Source organism: Phascolarctos cinereus, unplaced genomic scaffold, assembly GCF_003287225.1.
Source record: "Phascolarctos cinereus isolate Bilbo 61053 unplaced genomic scaffold, phaCin_HiC Scaffold_4;HRSCAF=312, whole genome shotgun sequence".
NCBI classification, from domain to species: domain Eukaryota; kingdom Metazoa; phylum Chordata; class Mammalia; order Diprotodontia; family Phascolarctidae; genus Phascolarctos; species Phascolarctos cinereus.
In genome coordinates this window covers 142,362,650-142,380,657 of record NW_027555847.1, presented here as the reverse complement: position 1 = coordinate 142,380,657, position 18,008 = coordinate 142,362,650, and positions in this window count along the sequence as shown.

Here is an 18,008-nt window from a genome sequence, read left to right as displayed (position 1 = left end):
CATTCCATTCGCTGTGGTCCTGTAATGTAGAAGCTGCTAAATCTTGTGTTATCCTGATTGTGTTTCCACAGTACTTGAATTGTTTCCTTCTGGCAGCTTGTAATATTTTCTCCTTGACCTGGGAACTCTGGAATTTGGCTATAATATTCCTAGGAGTTTTCCTTTGGGTATCTCTTTCAGGAGGAGATCTGTGGATTCCTTCAATTTCTATTTTGCCCTCTGGTTCTACTATATCCGGGCAGTTTTCCTTGATAATTTCTTGAAAGACGATGTCTAGGCTCTTTCTTTGATCATGGCTTTCAGATAGTCCAATAATTTTTAAATTCTCTCTCCTGGATCTATTTTCCAGGTCAGTTGTTTTTCCAATGAGATATTTCACATTGTTTTCTAATTTTTCATTCTTTTGGATTCATTTTACAGTGTCTTGATTTCTCATAAAGTCATTAGCTTCCAATAGCTCCATTCTAATTTTTAAGGAAGCATTTTCTTCAGTAATCTTTTAGTCTTCCTTTTCCGTTTGGCCAACTTTTCTTTTTAGGGAATTTTTCTCCTCATTGGCTTTCTGGATCTCTTCTGCCATTTGGGTTAGGCTATTTTTTAAGGTGTTATTTTCTTCAGTATTTTTTTGGGTCTCCTTTAGCAAGCTGTTGACTTGTTTTTCATGATTTTCTTGCATCACTCTCATTTCTCTTCCCAGTTTTTCCTCTACTTCCCTTACTTGCTTCTCAAAATCCCTTTTGAGCTCTTCCAAGGCCTGGGACTGATTCATATTTTTCTTGGAGGCTTTGGATGTAGGAGCTTTGACTTTGTTGTCTTCTTCTGGTTGTATATTTTGATCTTCTTTTTCACCAAAGTAAGATAATATAGTCTGACTCTTTTTGTGCTGCTTGCTCATGATCCCAGCCAATTACTTGAGTTTTAAACTCTTTGTTAAGGTAAGAGTCTGCTTCCAATGTGGACAGTGTACTGTCCCAAGCTTTGGGGGTTTGTATAGCTGTTTTCAGAGATACTTGTAGGGACCTGTAAATTTTCAGTTCTTCCAAGGTGTATGATAAGGGGCCAGGTGTTTACTCCTTTCCTGGCCTGTGACCACAAGTATTCCTTTCTGCCCTGTAACTGTGAGGAGGGGTTCCTCTTCACAGCCACTACAAGCTTCTCCAAGTCATTGCTCCTCCTCACCCCAGCACTGCTGCCCAGAACTGTGACCCAGATCCAAGCACAGGCAAAGCAAGAGATTCTTGCCTCAGCACTGGCAAAGAGATCCCTGTAATGCCTCTCTGATCACCCACTGGAGTCCCCCTCAGTCTGTGGGCTTGAAGCTGGGGAAGCATCTGCTCTCAAGGCCACGCTTTTGGGGAATGGAGCTGAAACCCGCCTTCCTCCCCTGAGCACTGCAGAAACAGACTTTTCCCACTGACCTTCTAAGTTGTCTTTGGCATTTGTGTATTGAGGAGTCTGGAAACTGAGACAGCTGCCTGTGATTCAGTCCTCTGAGGCCTGCTCCAGGTTTGCTGTGGCCTGCGCACCCATGCTGCCCTGGCTGTGCTCCCAGCCTGGCACACCTTTCTTATAATTTCGTTTCCATGTAGTTTTTAGTATTTTTGCTTTAAATATGATTATGTTAATTTATTTTCCTCATGTTGAAACATTCTTGTATTCCTGGAATAAATCCAGCTTTGAATGACGTAAATAGTCTTAAGAGTATTACTGTAGGGGCAGTTAGGTGGCACCACTGGATAGAGCACCAGCCCTGAAGTCAGGAAGATCTGAGTTTAAGTCTGGTCTCAGACCAGATACTTGACACTTACTAGCTTGTGACCCTGGGCAAGTCACTTAACCTCAATTGCCTTGCCAAAAAATAAAAAAAAACAAATATTATTATAGGTTTTTTTAAATTAGGTTTTTATTTAAATACATATGTATGTGTGTGTGTGTGTGTGTGTGTGTGTGTGTGTGTGTATAAATTCATTAGTGAAATTAGCCTTTAGTTCTCTTTTTTATGTTTTGTACTTTTTTTGGCTAAAATATTAATACTTTAGAAGTCTCCTAATAGAGACTTGGTATACTGTTTTCTTTCTTAATTTTTGAGAATAATATGTGTAGCATTGATATTATTTGCTCTTTACACATTTGACAAATTTCACCTATAAATGTGTCATACCAAATTTTTTTTCCCTCTTTCATGCCTTTGTGGCTCATTTATTCCTATTTTCTTTGTGTTGTTTCATGTTCAGTTAATTTGAATATTTTATATTTTATGGGTAATTTTCCATTTCTTTCAAACATACAGGTTTGCTGTCATATAACATTTCATATGCTTTGCAAAACTTGAAATAGTATATAAAAGTTAGTTATTATTATACTATACTGTTTTATTATATACTATACAGTATTATTATACTGCTAAGTGAGTGAAGCCCATTAACTCATTAGTGTTTAAATGCTTATTCAAAGAAGAAGAAATGTTAGAAGACTATAGTGTGAAAACAAGAACTGGACGAGAAAGTATACTAAGAAATATAGGCAAAAAAGTAACCACCTGTCACTTCTTCCTTCCCTTTGCTAGTACTAGAACTTGGGTAATTCCCCTGGGCAGCTGAGGTCCGGAGAGAGGAGGATGACATTTCTGTGTACTATATATGACCTTGCTACTTTCCCTACCCTGATACCAGCATTGCCCTTGTACCACACATTCTCTGCCAAAGGCCAGAAGAAAGGGCTAAGAGTGGTGGGAGGAGTGAGAAAGGAGTAGGAAGAGTAATTTCCTTAGAGTAGACTGAGTGATTTTTCATAGAGATTAGCTAGGAAGCACAGGGGATTGACTGTCAGAAAGTGAGGCTGGTGACTTTGCACAATGCTCCCTCACTGAAGTCCAATTCACTTGCATGTCATGGCATCATCTCCCTGATGTCATGGTCCTCTTCGAGAATGAAGGACAAACAACAAAAAGGAGGCGCAGAGGACAGAGTACTGGACATAGAGTCAGGAAGATCTGAGTTCAAATTTGTCCTCAGACTCATATTAATTGTGTAATCCCATTCATGTCACTTAAGCTCTGACTACCTCAGTTTCCTCATCTGTAAAATGGGGATAATAATAGCACCTACGGTCCAGGGTCAAAGTGAGGATAAAATGAGATAATATTTGTGAAGCACTTTGCAAATCTTAAAGCATCAAATTTATTACTTATGTTCCCCGCCACACTCTAAACTCCTGGAATGGAGAGGCCTTGTGTTATACATCTGTTTATCTCTGCAATGTCAAGCACATTGCCTTAGAAATAATCAATACGTAGCAAATGTTTATGGAAATGGATGGATGGATGAATGACATAGACTTTAGGGCTGTCTTTCATTGGATATTAGCATACTCCTCATTGCTTACTCCCCTTCCTATTCCAATACAAGAGTCCTCTCTTCTTCTGGGACATTAATGATAGTTTTCAGTTGTTTCATTTTATACGTTTACAGGGAAGAAGGAAATAAAAAAGGAGTAGTGGTGACTCAAGTACAAACACTCTATTATTTTGATGCCTGTTCCCCCACCCCAATCTTTTCTCTGTCCATCCTGCAAAATGCTAACAGGACCAGTGCCAGAAAAAGTAGGGCTGTGGAAGGCTCACTTGCTCTGGGAGATGGATTACATGGTTTTAAACCCTAGAAAATGAATACTGTCTCTCTTCCTTCCATCAAATTTGTGGGGTTTTTTTTGGAGAACTTCTGTGCAACCCCAACACCCTACTCCATCAAAGTGCCTTCAGTGGGTCCTGATTCCTTCAGTCCAATAAATGTTAAAAGATAGCATACTCCTTCTGGGAGGAAATAAATCATTAGGCACATCTGCCTCACTTAAATCCAAATCATGAATGAATCAACACGTCAAGCCGTGATGACATTGATCCTCTTTGAAAATGAAGGACAAACAATAACAACAGCAGCAGATCACAAGGTAACTTTGGCAGAAACAGCCAGTTTTATTGAAATCTGGAAGGAGGGAGTCTGTGGGTTACTGTTGGTTTCATTAGGATTGGCACCAGGCTGTGACTTCATTGGTACAGGGAACTCCTAAAGGAGGAAACTCCCTCCACCAATGTGTACCTTGTCTGAAATTTAGAGTCTTAAAGAATTTTCTAGGGCACTGAGAAGTAACTTGTGTGGGGATAAAAAGTCAGTGTATGTTAGAGGCAAGACTTAAACCTGCCATTTCAGGCTCCAAGGCCAGCTCTTTATCTCCTATTTCATAATGCCCTTCATTGCATCTCATTGTATGTTGTATGATTAGAAAAAAAAAAGAGGGTTGAACTTTCAGCTCCAAACGGAAGGCACCTTCCTCAGAAGGGTTGGGACAAAGACTCACTTAGATCTCTACTAAAATTGTCCATATCCTCTCTTACGTGCAACTGAAGATTTTTAGCTGTTGTGTAGCAGCCAAAGACATGCAGGACTCAGGGGTGTACCCTAGCTCTGAATACACCTTGCTTTTTCTGAAGCCATCTTTTGCTGTCTCCCAGACTCTGAGAGACCATTGTCTGCTGCTGCAGGTAAGACAGTGCCCTTCTTCCCACTACCTTTCATCTTAATCTAGCCCTCTCTCTCATCGGGTGTGCTGCTGCCTGTGCCTGGAAGGACACTGACAAGCAAAAAACAAGCTGGAGACTCATGGAAGAGGAGTCTCCTCAGCTCATGGTCAACCAAAGTGAACCAAGAGAACCCAGCAAGGATGACTGGTGGGGATGAGGGATGTCATTGTCTAGGGATGATTCTGTTTCCATTTCTAAGATGCAATGACTCATACATTAGAATTTGAGAGTTGAAAGATACCTTAGAGATCATATAATGCAATTCCTGAGCCTTCCAAATAAGGAAATAGGGCCTGGGCAGGAGACTGTGTTATTTTTTTATTTTTCTTTTTCAGTTAGCTAAAAGGATTTTACTGTACCTGTGTGAGGATATTTATTATCTATACAATATAAAAGTCAAATTAGAGTAGAAAATGATTGAGGCTAGAATAGAAGAACCAAAGTCCAACAGTTTATCCCCCATGTTAGGTGTTAAGTGTGGCCCAAATGAAGCAGATGTGAGGCATATTCTGTGTTTTTAAAAGTAAAAATATGAAGACGTTTCTTCCCTGGTTAATCTCAGTTTTCCAGGTGCCCATGAGGGTAATGAAGCTTACACCATTTACTTTCTTTTTTTCTTTTTTGGTGGGGACCAAATAAACAATTTTAAGTAAGTTTCTAGGCAACTAATGAATTCCCGGCTCTACTTAGTCACAGAAATTCATTGATTTCTTCAAAAAGAAATAAACTGGTTTAATGCAAAGCTCCCTGGCGTTGAAGTCAGAGAAATCTGGCTTTGAATCAAGACTCAGCCACTTAGTAGTTATATGATGTTCGGCAGATGACTTTTGCTCTTTTAGACTCAATTTCCTCAACTGTAATATGAGTGATTTGGGCCAGATGGACTCTGAGGTTCCCTCAAACTCTAAGTACAATATTCATCATATAGAGCTGAAGTCTACCTTCTTTAGCTACTGCTTATTAATTCTAGAGCTAAGTAAAATAAGTGCACTCCCTCTTCTATGGCATCTTTGTACATTTGAAGGCAGCATCAATTACCCCCATCTCTTCTCTTCTTCACGTTAAATACCTTAGTTCCTACAAGAAATCCCCGTATGTTATAGTCTTGAGTTTCTATAGCACCCTGGTTACCATTCTTGGAGCCCAAACCAGTTCAAGGCAGTTGGTAGCTCAGTGGGAGCACTGAGCCTGAAGTCAGGAGGACGCAAGTTCAAATATGGCCTCAGACACTAACTGTGTGACCCTGGGTAATTCAGTTAACTTTTGTTTATTTCACTTTCCTCCTATGTAAAATGGGGATAGTAATGACACCTACATTTTGGGCTTTGTTGTGAAAAGCAAATGAGATAATATTGGTTAAAAAAAAAAGAATGCTTAATTCAAGGCTTGCACTTAGGCTTTTCTTTTGCCTTGTCTATGTCCTTTCAACAATATGGTGCCTAGAAATGGAGACAGTACTCAAAAGTGTGCTCTGATCAGGGGAAATGATAGTTTCTCCACATCCCATTACTCACCCTGTACTCTAAACTTCTATGAATGCAGCCTAAAGTTATGCTTAGCTGCCACTCATGTAATAATTATGTTTTCTTTTTCTGTTGTTTTCACTTTTAATCATAATTTGCTTTTGAAATGTTTTTATTAGTTGGCATTTTTAAAACACAAAGGCAATTATTTATAATAGTCAGTCAAGCAATGAACAAGCATATAGCAAATGCCTACTATTTGTCAGGCATCTTGGTGGGTGCTAGGGATACAAAGGAAAAGAAAGAAATAATCGCTACTCAAAAGAAGCTTTAGTCTCAGAAGGAAGGCAACCAGTATGTATATAAGTATACACAATATCCCTATAAAAAGAATTAATACAAGGTACAATATAAAATTATTAGGAAGCAAGAGTATCAGCAGTCAGGGAAATCAGGAAAGGCTTCATATAGAACTTCACCTTCAAAGAAGAGAAGGATTCTATGAGTTAGAAGTGAGGAGGTAATACATTACAGGGATTGGGGATGGCCAGTTCAAAGAATAGAGACAGGAAATGCATGAGTAATAGAAAGAAAGAAAATTGAATGAGTTGGCCAGAGTGTAGGAGTGGAAGTAATGGTAGACAAGTCTGGAAAGATAGATTGGGCCTGGTGGAAAAGGGTGTTAAAAACTAAACAGAGGAGTTCACATTTTGTTCTAGAAGCAATAGGGAACCACTGGGGTTTATTGAGTAAGGAAGTGACGTGTTAGATCTGTGCTTAAGGAAATCACTTTACTCTCTATGTGAAGGATAGACTGGAGTAGGGAGAGACTTGAGGCAAGGAGGCCAGTTAGGAGGATATTGCAATAATATAAAGGAAAGGTGACATTGGACTGAATGTCCCCCATTCCATGGAGATTATGACTCAATCTCATGGGAGCTGATGAGGTTACTGACAGACATAGTATAAAGGGGAAAAAAAGAGAGATTCCAGGACAGATCTTTTTGGAACACCTAGAATTGGAGGTAATGAAAAGGATGATGAATCAACAAAAATGAATCAGGAGTGTTCAGACAATTAGGAAAAACACCAGGAGAGCATGGTATGACAAAAACCCAGAGATGAAAATGTTTAGAAGGAAAGGGTATTCAAAAGTGTTAAAAACAGCTGAGATGTCAAAAAGTACAAGGAAGAAGAAAACACCATTTGATTTGGCAATTTTAAAATCCCTGGTAATTTTGGAGAGCGAAGCTGCAGTTGACTGAAGCTAGAAGCAAGACTGAGTTGAAGAAGAGGTGTGAAAGTTGGAGCACTGAGAGGGTATGGCTCTTTCTAGCAGTTTTGCTGTGAAAGAGGTGGGAGAGATATGGGTTGACAGCTTGAGGTAGAGTCTAATAAAGGGATTTTTTTAAAGGCTGAGGAAAATGAGCATGTTTTAAAGCCATAGATAAGGAACCACTAGGTAAGGAGAGGATGAAGATTAACAAGATAGAAGGGTGATTGAAGGAAGTAAAGAATCAAACTGTAAATTAGGAAACAGCAGTAAAATGAGTGCAAATCACAAAGTTCTTTGAGGAATGGCAAGGAATAAGCATTTATTAATTCCTTGCTATATACCTACTATAAAGCACTTTGCTCAGTGCTTTAAAAAATATCATGCTATTTAATCCTCACAACAACTCTGGGAGGTAGGTGCTGTTATTATGTCCCCAGTTCTATAGCTGAGAAAAGTGAGGTAATTACAGGCCCAGAGTGACACAGGTAGTATATATCTTGAGTGAGATTTAAACTCTGAGGTTTCTGATTCCAGGCCCAGAAGACTGTTTTGTAATGGTGTTGAAAAAAATGATCTCTAAATCAGTTAATATTGATTACTTTGATTTGTTTTAGTTTGATTAAAACAATATATTTCCTTTTCTTAAGAAGTTAAACTAATATAAATATTCCTTTAAGCCTAAGTTACCTATAGATTTGATGAATGAATATTTTAACAAGATTTAATAGTAGTTAGAATAGGACATGTGTCTTTATACAAACAAAATAATAGAATCATAGAATTAAGCTTAGATATCACTGCACTCAGAATCCTATTTTTAGAAAGCTGGAGGTGGGGGGAGGAGGGGGTTGACTCAGCTCACCACAAATTCATCTTTTAATAAGTTAGTTCTTTCTCAGTGAGCATCATACTCCCATAGCAGAAATCCTTAAAAGACCAACCACTGAAGAAGATGTCTCAAAAAAAAATTCACAGAATGATGGAAATAATTTCTAAACCAATGAAATATTGAATCTAGCAGTCATCCTTCTCTAGAAATTTTCCATTGTGCTTTTGACATGCCCAGCAGCTGAATATTGTGAATCTACCTACTTCTTTGTAAAACTTATGAATCAGCCTCATGAATATAGTTCCTTTATTTTCTGGTATAAAAATAAACTTGGTAAACCTGTCAAACTGTCATTAATCATCGAGGGATTAGTTGACCTGTCTTAATGGTAATTTGCTGGACTTATTATGAAATCACTTTCTCCCAAAAGTAAGGAACCCTAAGAAAATTTTTTTTTGAAGGGGAGATATAAAATCTACAGTGTTTATATAGTTCCTCTATATAGCTTGACAGGTAGACCCTCCAGTATTTTCTATTGTCTGTAATTTTCTCAAATGGAATTTCTCTATTTCTTGCTGCTAAGCTTCGTTGGCAATACATAGAAATGCTAATGATTTGTATGGGTTTATTTTATATACTGTAACTCTGTTGAGGTTGTTATTGTTTCATCTTGTTTTTCAGTTGACTTTCTAGAGTTCTCTAAGTAAATCATCATATTGTTGGTAAAAAGTGATAGTTTTGTTTTTTCTTTGCCTTTGCTTTTTCCATTGATTTCTTTTTCTTATTTTATTTCTATAGATAGCTTTTCTAGTACAATATAGAATAATAACGGTATAATGGACACCTATGCTTCACTCTTGATCTTATTGGAAAGGCTTCTAGTTTATCTCTATTGCTCTTCATTTTAGATAGGTACTACTTTCCATTTTAAGTAAATTTTGCTCCATTTGCTCCTATGCTTTCTAGTGTTTTTTTCTTTGAAGGAATAAGAATGGTATTTTGTCAAAAGCTTTTTCTGCATCTATTGATATAATATATGATTTTTGTTGGTCTTCTTCTTGATATGGTCAATTATGCTTATAATTTTCCTGATATTGAACTATCCCTGAATTCCTGGTAAAAATCCAACCTGGTCATAGTGTATAAACTTTGTAATATATAATTGTAATCACCTTGGTAAATTTTTACATCAACATTCATAATTTTCTTGATCTGTTTAGGCTCCCTCTGGTTTAGGCATCAAAACAATATTTTTGTTATAAAAGAAATTTGGTAAAACTCCTTCTTAAGCTATTTTTTAAAAAAAATTATATTGTATTAGAATGAATTCTTCTTTAAATGTTGGTAGAATTCACTTGTAAATCCATCTGGTCCTGGAGTTTTTTCTCCCTAAGGAAACTCATTAGTGATTGATTCAATCTCTTTTTCTAAGATAGGGTTATTTAAATATTCTATTTCCTATTCAGTTAATCTAGGCAATTTACCTTTTTGTAAATATTCATCCATTTTATTTAGATTGTTAGTGTTAATGGAACATAGCTGTGAAAAGTAGCTCCTAATAATTGCTTTTCTTTCATCTTCATTGGTTGTGAGTTCACCTTTTCCATTTTTGAAATTAATAATTTGCTTTTCTTCTGTCTTTTAAAAATAAAATTAGGCTCAGATTCTTCTACTCCAGGCAATAGATCACAAATGTTCAGATTACTTAAGAGTCTGTCCAATATAGTGAATTTTTTTTTTTTTTAGTGAGGCAATTGGGTTAAGTGACTTGCCAGAGTCACACAGTTAGGAAGTATTATGTGTCTGAGGCCAGATTTGAGCTCAGGTCTTCCTGACTCCAGGGCTGGTGCTCTATCCTCTGCACCACCTAGCTGCCCCGATATAGTGTCCAATATAGTGAATCTTTAATAAACTTTGTCTTTGGCTGAAAAAAAATAAAAATTAGCCAATTACTTGTTTTAAAAAATAAAAACAATTCCAAGTTTATTAATGAGGTTTTTTTCCCTTTAACTTGCAAGATTATTAACATCTCCTTTAATTTTCAGGATTTCAAATTTTAATTTGCTAATTAGTTTAATATTTTTAGTTACATGCCCAATTGATTGATCTTCTCTCTCTCTCCCCCCTTTTTCTCATTCTTTTTAAGGAAGCATTTTGTAATATAAATTTTCCCAAGTTCTGCTTTGGCTGCAACCTACAAAATCTGGTAGGTTGTCTCACTGTTGTCATTCTCTTTAATGAAATTATTAATTATTTTTATGATTTATTCTTTAACCCACTCACTCTTTAAAATTAAATTACCTAGTTTCCAGTTTGTTTTAATATATGTGTGTATATATATATTATATATATACACACACACACATATATATATATATTTCAAAGGCTTTTATGGAATGTAATTTTTATTGAATTGTTGTCAGGAAAAGATGCATTTAATATTTCTACTTTTCTACATTTGTTTGTGAGGTTTCTATGCCCTAACATATTGTCAATTTTTGTCAAGGCGCCATGCACAATGGAGAATAGGTTTACTCCTTTTTATTCCTGTATTATGTTCTATAGAGTTCTATCATCTCTAAGTTTTATGAAATTGCATTCCTTATCCTAACTTTTTTCTTCTTTTTTTGATGGTTAGATTTATCTAGGTCTGAAAGAGGTAAATTGAGGTCCTGTACTAGTATGATTATACTGTCTTTCTCCACCTATTGCTCATTTAGCTTTTCTTGCCAATTTTGTACATATATGTTCAATTTTGATATTAATTCGTTGTCTATTGTACCTTTTAGCATACAGTTTCCCTGATTTTCTGTTTTAATTATGTCCATTTTTTGCTTTTTCTTTGTGTGAGATCATGATTACTGCCTTTTATTTTTTTACTTCAGCTGAAGCATAATTGATTCTTATCTAGCCTCTTATTTTAACTCTGTACCTTTCTGTTTCTTGGAAACAACATATTGTTGAATTCATATTTCTCTTCTATTCTACTATCCTCTACTATTATAAGGATGAGTTCCTCCCACTATCAGTCATGGTTATGATTGCTAACTGTGAATTTCCCTTTATTGTCTTTTTTTTTTTTACTGCTCTACAAGAATCTGCTTTGCTTCTGACCACTGCCTTCCTCAAAATATCTGCCCTTTTATCCTCTCCTCTTTCTGTTAACACTTTCCCCTCCAACTTCCCTGTTTGGTATGATGAATTTCCATACTCAACTGTGTGTGAATGTATGTTCCTCCATCCTTGAACTAGTTTAGATGAGATTGAGGTTCAATTATTTTTTTCCTGTTTGCCACCATTCTCCCCTCCATGGTATAAACTTTTTGCACTCTTCATGTATGTGTATTCAGCTTGGTGCATGCACTTTACAGATCATGTGAAAGAGCTAGGGGAAAATTGCCTGCTACTCTTCCATCTTGATACCACCTCATGCTTTGGTATTTACCAGGCTTATTACTCATTAATATGTTCTATGTACTTTACAATCCAGCAATACTAGCCTCCTTGCTGTTCTTCACACTGGATATTCCATCTCCCATTTCTGTGCCCTTGGCACTAGTTGTGCCCACTTTCTGGAATGGATTCCCTCCTCATCTCATTGTCTTGGAATCCCTGGTTTGCCTTTAAGTCTTAGATCAAATGCTACCTTCTGCTGGAAGACTTTTCTGGTTTCCTTTCCTCTCTAACCAGACCACTGCCCACCACCAGATACTCAGCATCTACTGCCTTCCCCTAAGATAACTTTGAATCTAATTTGTGTATTTGGTTTCCACTTGTATTTTTTCTTCTGAAGGACAAGGATTGAATTTCCTTTTTCTTTGTAGATTGAGCACCTAGTGCAGTGTTGGACACAGAAGTGGAAAGCAAATTTTGATTTCTTGCTTGATTGATTGAAAAAAGAACTTTTGAAGAAATTTATGAATGTAGATGCTCAGACAATCTATGTGTCTTTGATAAAGCTTTTCCCACTCAAATATAATTTACCTATGATTTCTAAGGTTTTGTTTTTCAGATGCTTCTCTCAAAGGCAAGAATCTCTGAATAATGTGAAATGGGTGAATCTAAAAGAAATAGAAATGTATTAGCTATGAACAAAGGATTTCAGAAACAGCAGCAGCGGAAAGAAAAAGTTTGGCACCTAATTGACATGGACAAGACTGTGCTGTCCTTATTGATCCTGCTTTGATATTGAAAAGACATCCTGAAGAACATGGATTCCATTATTGTTATAACTATTTTTGTTATTCCTCCTATATTTCTTTTATGCCTTTTATTATGTTGTTTTTTATGCCTAACTCCAGATGAAAAGAGCAATTCATCAAGAGTTGTTGATTTCTGTAAAAGATGTTGTAGATTTGGAGGAGGCGGTTCCAGGGAAGGAGGTGATGCTTGTGGAGGAGGTGATTCCTGTGGAAGAGGTGATTAGTGGGGAAAAGTGATCTGGGAGAAGAAGATGATTATAATGGTTGACTGACTTGAACAATATGTTAGCTGCTGTCCACTAGTGGCACATATATATTACCAGATGATCTTATGTCCCTGTATTCTTTTGGAGTGAGTATCCAGTACTGAATCAAAAGAGTCCATTCAAGCAGGAGAAATACATTTTTATAAAATGATGGCATATTTTGCTGAAGTTAAAAGAAATGAGAAGTTCCTAAGGTATGGCAAATTACATGTAAACAAATAATTAGATGGGCCAAAAAGTAGAGGAAAACTTGAAAAGGGAAAGGGATGTCAATAATTAATATATTTTAAAGCAAAGCACAGATAGAAAACTTTGTCTTCATGAAACAACAACAACATGAAAAATAAAAAGTTCACTCATGTAGGATACAATGCATTATTTTTTTCAGTTTTTACTTAGAGGATATTGGGGAGATGCTCTTCTCCAAAATATTTTCTGGAACAGAGAGGTCAAAGGGCCTCCATCAGATTGTGATAAACACATGATATTCTAGACCTAGTTGGCAAACTAGATGAAAAGAGAGCCCCAGCATCACAAGATACCTACCTAAAATTTTTGAAGGACTTTGACAATATATTTCCTTCTGTAATCCAAGGTATGTAACTTGCTATGGCTATGGACAATTATGCTAGATCCATAAAGAAAAAAAAATAAGCTTCTGAAGGAATCCTAGCAACTACAAACCTCTTGTCAGGTCAACTAGTAGTACTGATCTCAGAGGGGACTTATTGAGAGCCTTTCATTCTTTCAAGACCCAGCCCACATGTGACTTCCTTCATGATGTCTTTCTGATTCTCCCAACAGAATGAGAACTATTCCTGCTCAGATTGTATTTGAGTAATTTGTAGTGACTCTTTTCTCCTTATTTTATGCACACTTGTACTATATACAATTGTACCTTGTGTTACACTTATTTGAGTCTCTATCACAAAATGTTAAGCAATGATTTAAAAAAATAATGAAGCATATTTAATCACATTGATCTTATTACTATTAATATTTTAGTGAGTAAAAATGTTTAATACCCTTAATAAATATAATAGTCAAATAGTTTTAAATATTTTTCATTTCATCTTTATCTCATTCTTTTAAGTTTGCCATTATTGTGTATAGTTATATATTATGTATTAGTAGTGCATGTATAATGCAGTACACATATAGCTTAAAGCTATTAAAGATTAAAACTACACTAGGACTTTTGGGACATCCTCTAGTGCTTAAATATAATGAAATAAAAACTAAATATAGGTATATTTTGCAGTCAAGTTTGAGAATATTTTACTGATATGGCTGTGCAATCAGCAAAGTTCAGAGACTATTAGCTTAGACAAGGAGGTGAACAAGGAAAATGAATGTCCAGATGTGGATTCATGAAGGAAGTTTTCTTACATATCTTCCACACCTCTACATTCTAGCAAAAGTTGTCAGCAAACCTTACCCGACAATTTATTTTTTGTTATGACTCTGATCATCATACCTACTTATTTAATGGAGGTTAAAGCATCCACCAGCAGTTCCCTGGGTCTTAGCCAGCAGAGAGACAGTTTTACAACCATGAAACTTGCTTCTGGAGTGAAGACCATAACAGAAATTCTTTGTATAGCCCTCTCTTTTGCCCTCATCTTACCTCGTATCATACTCATATATACACAATGATCCCAATATATTGAAGATCTTTGAGGGCAAGAAGCATATTATGGTCCATCCTTGAGACTACCAGTACTTTGTTTCTATCAGGTGCTTAATTTTTTTTTAATTGTTAAATTTCATGACTTAACATTTAAATAAGAAGAACTGAATTAGGTCAAGACATTGCTCAGGTCTACTTGGGAAAGCATTTCTATGGTCCTGAAGTCATTACAGGGAGTAGAGAGAGTTCTTTTTTCCATCTGTCACACCAATAGGAAGATCTGCACTCAGAAAACAGAGACTAGAGGAGAACATACTGTCTCTCTTTCCCCCCTTCCTCTTGCCAAGTGATTTCTTTCTCATTCTGCTTGGAAAAGGAAAGGCTGAGAGAAAATTAATGTGAATCCTGAGACGCTATTATTTGGTCAGGAAAAAGAAATGAGATTACAAGAGGAGATTGGTATATCCATCAGCTCAGATAAAGGTTAGTTAGCATTGTTGCATATCCACATGCATGCCTTAGTGTTTTGTAATAACTCAGGAGGGATCTGATCCTAAGATAAGATTTCAAGTGGAGTTCAAAAAGGAACTTTTTCACCATGTGTGGGAATAATACACATGACTGGATTAAACCACAGTGATTCTATTACATATTAAATATCTTCAGGTATAATATATAATAAAATTAAATTTTAAATTTTTAAATCTCAGCCAAACTCTTTCTATGAGTTTTTTTTTTTTTATTAAAGAGCATGTGTTCTTAATCTTTAGACAGACTATGACTTTGACATGAGCCTGCTGGTGAAAGTTCTTAGGAATTTCCATACAAAAAGAGATTTCAGTAATGTGACTTCTATTTAGAAAGCCAAAGGCAGTATCCCAAACAGATTTTTTTTAAAAAGGAAAACACCTATATGTACAAAAATATTTATAACAGCTCTTTTTATGGTGACAAAGAATTGGAAATTGAGGTGATGCCTATCAATTGGAGAATGGCTGAGCAAGTTTTAATTTTCATTTTTCTAATAGTGATTTAGATAATTTTTCCCATATGACTATCGATAGCTTTGATTTCTTCTTTTTTGTGTGTGTGAGGCAATAATGATTAAGTTAAGGGTCTCACAGCTAGTAAGTGTCAAGTGTCTGAGGTCAGATTGGAACTCAGGTCCTCCCGACTCCAAGGCTGGAGCTTTATCCATTGCACCACTTAGTTGCCCCTAATTTCTTCTTCTGAAAATACAATTCATATCTTTTGAATGTTTATAAATTGGGGAATAGCTTTCATTTTTATGAATTTGGCTCAGTTCACTACATATTTGAGAAATGAACTTTTTATTAGAAAAAATCATGTTAAAAAATTTCCCTGTTGCTTGCTTTCCTTCTAATTTTGACTGCATTAATATTGTTTGTGCAAAACATTTTTAATTTTATGCAATTGATATTACTCAATTTACTTCCTGTGATCCTCTCTATCTCTTTTTTGAGCATAAGCTTTCCCCTTATTTATTGATCTGAGAGGTAAAATTTTCTATTCTTCCTTAATTTGTTTATAATATCACTCTATGTCTAAATCATGTTCCCATTTTTACCTTATCTTGGTATATTGTATGAGATTTTGGTCTATGCCTAGTTTCTGCAAACTACTTTACAGTTTTCCTACCAATTTTTTTTTTTATCAAATAATGAATTTTTTTCCTAAAGCTTGGATATTTGGGTTGATCAAAAATTACTATGGTCATTTACTACAGTGTATTGTGTACCTCATCCATTCCACTGGTCCACCACTTCATTTCTTAGCCAGTACCAGATTGTTTTGATGATTATAGCTCTGTAATATATTTAGAAATTCTGGTATGTCTAGGCCACTTTCTTTAGTATTTAAAAAAATGATTCCTTTGATATCCTTGCCCTTTTTTATTCCTCATAAATTTTATTATTATATATTGTAGTTCTATAAAATAATCTTTAAGTAGTTTGATTGGCATGGCAACAAATAAATAAAGTTTGGTAGAACTGTCATTTTTATTATATTGGCTCATGCTACCCATGAACAATTAATATTTCTCCAGTTGTTTAGATTTGTCTGTATTTATGTGAAAAATGTTTGCAGATTTGTTCATTTAGTTTCTGGTTTTGTCTTGGCAAGGAAGATTCCCAAATATTTTATGTTGTCTGCAGTTATTTTAAATTAAATTTGTTTTTCTATCACTTCTTATTTGGCCTTGTTAGTAATACATGGAAATGCTGAAGATTTATATGGGTTTATTTTATATCCTGTTACTTTGCCAAGGTTGTTCTTTGGTTCAACTAGTTTTTTAATTGATTCTCTAAGGTTCTTTATGTATGCTCTCAGACAATCTGCAATGCGTAATAGTTTTGTTTCTTCATTGCCTACTGTTATTTCTTAAATTTCTTTTTTGTGTTTTATTGCTATAGCTTTCATTTCTAGTACAATATTAGGTAATAGTGGTGATTGATTATACAAATACTTGATTCAACACTGATTTATTTTATTTTTAATTTATGGAATAAAACATGCATTTCGATAACATAGTACAATAAAAAAAGATTAGTGTGTATGAAACTGAAAATCTGCTATGCACATCTTGCTATTCCTATCAAATTACATTATTATTATGCAAATTTCTTTTTTTGTTCCCTCCTTTCCACCCACCCTAGAGATAGGTAATATTAGAGACAAATAGGTATATATATGTAAAATTATTCTATACATACTTCTATTTATTAGTTCTTTCTCTGGTGCAGATAGCATCTTTCTTTATATATCCTTTATAGTTAATTTGGGAATTTATACCCTTTGACCATTATCAATAGGGGAATGACTCATATTCTTATAGATATGATAAAGTTCTTTACTTATTGAAATATGAGACCTTTATCTGAGGAATCGTCAACTCCCCCTAGCCACAGTCAGACACACTGTAACTAGACTGTAACATAGTGATGTCATTTTGGTCCTCTTCGAGAATGAAGGACAGCATTATTGTGCCATCTTAATTTAAACAAATTACTTAGCCTTTCAGTGCCCTAAGGCAACTCTTTAGGTAGTTAGAAAGCAATTGTTGGTCCACATTTGATAGAAAGAGTTTATGCACTGGAGATCTGCCAACACCTGTGAAATCACAGGTCTGGATCCCCATCATCAAAAAAGAAGTGTGCATCATGTGTGTGTGTGTGTGTGTGTGTGTGTGCGCATTCTAATATATTTTAGTATGGTAACCATAATAAGCATAAAAGCAGCTTTGAATCAGCACTTTTTCACAACCTGTTCTACCTTGTTATTTCTCAGACTGTAGATAATAGGATTCAGCATATGAGTGACCCCAATATAAAGTCATAAATTTGTCTATTTCCTGGGAATCTACTGAAGAGGGCTTTAGGTACTTGGACAGAGCTGTCCCATAGAATAAAGTCACCATGCCAGATGGGCTGAACAAGTGGAGAAGGCTTTGCTTATGCCCTCAACCGAACTGATCCTCAGGGTGCTGGGGAGAATTTAAAAAAAAGTATGAGATACAAATGAGGAGTACTGGAGTAGAGATGAGAAGGATGCTGATCACCATTATGAGAAACTCTATCATGTTGGGATCTATACAAACTAATTCCAGGATGATTAAGATTTCACAGGGCAGAAAGGTGGCATAGTGGATAGAGCTGCTGGGCCTGGAGTCAGGAAGACTCATCTTCCTGAGTTCAAATCTGGCCTCATACACTTACTAGCTGTATGACCCTGGGCAAGTCAT